This window comes from Sinocyclocheilus grahami, unplaced genomic scaffold, assembly GCF_001515645.1.
Source record: "Sinocyclocheilus grahami isolate Dianchi unplaced genomic scaffold, SAMN03320097.WGS_v1.1 scaffold2367.1, whole genome shotgun sequence".
Lineage (NCBI taxonomy): Eukaryota > Metazoa > Chordata > Actinopteri > Cypriniformes > Cyprinidae > Sinocyclocheilus > Sinocyclocheilus grahami.
The window spans coordinates 22,346-23,349 of record NW_015507546.1 but is presented as its reverse complement, the minus strand read 5'-3'; positions in this window follow the sequence as shown (position 1 = coordinate 23,349).

Here is a 1,004-nt window from a genome sequence, read left to right as displayed (position 1 = left end):
CATTTTTGTACCTTGACAGACCGACGAAAGGCTGTTTTTCCTCTAGAGAACGGTTACCATGGCTGTTTTCGAATGCATGAAGTGGGTATTTTCACATGTATGGAAAGTGGCCCAGAAGTCTGTGACCGGTTCAAAGTAGTTCCCCTATGGTCTAGCAGTTAGGATTCCTGATTTTCACCCAGGTGGCTCGTGTTCGACTCCCGGTATGGGAAGGTGGGCTCCTTTTTGCTTCCCTCCTCAAAAAGCCAGCACATCTTCCTGCACCAGTTAGTGATTTTTGGCCAGCAGTAGAGCTACAGAACCCTAATAGGTTGAGGTTCAGTCTTAAACCTAGCAGCTTCGATAGCTCCTGTTGGATCAGGATCATTGTGAGATTGGACGAGAGCCAATCGCTGAGCTCGCTCTCCATTGTGAGATTGGACGAGAGCCAATCGCTGAGCTCGCTCTCCATTGTGAGATTGGACGAGAGCCAATCGCTGAGCTCGCTCTCCATTGTGAGATTGGACGAGAGCCAATCGCTGAGCTCGCTCTCCATTGTGAGATTGGACGAGAGCCAATCGCTGCTCTGTGAGATTGAATGACGACACTGGTGACCGAGTCTGTTCTGACGAGCGCACAATATTATCATCGAGCAATGTAAGTAATATTTTTTCTTTGTTTCAGTTAACCATGTACTTAATTTGTTGTTGTGGTGGGCGATATGACGGCTTATATCTCGACGTGTCTATCGTTAGGGATTTTGTTAAATCGATTATTTCGCTGTATGTATTATTACTACTTACAGTTATTGACACATAATGTAAGAATGAACATGTTGTAGGATATCAGACCGAATCAGACAATCTAAGATTTGGTCAAAACATGGTTGAAACATTAGGAGCACAAAAATTCCACAAGAGGCCCAAGACAACAGGATGTCATAAATCAGACCCTAGCCAGTCTGAAGCAAGCTTAAACCGCTCTGTCACAGAACAGTTTTCAACATTAACACAAACGAACACTTA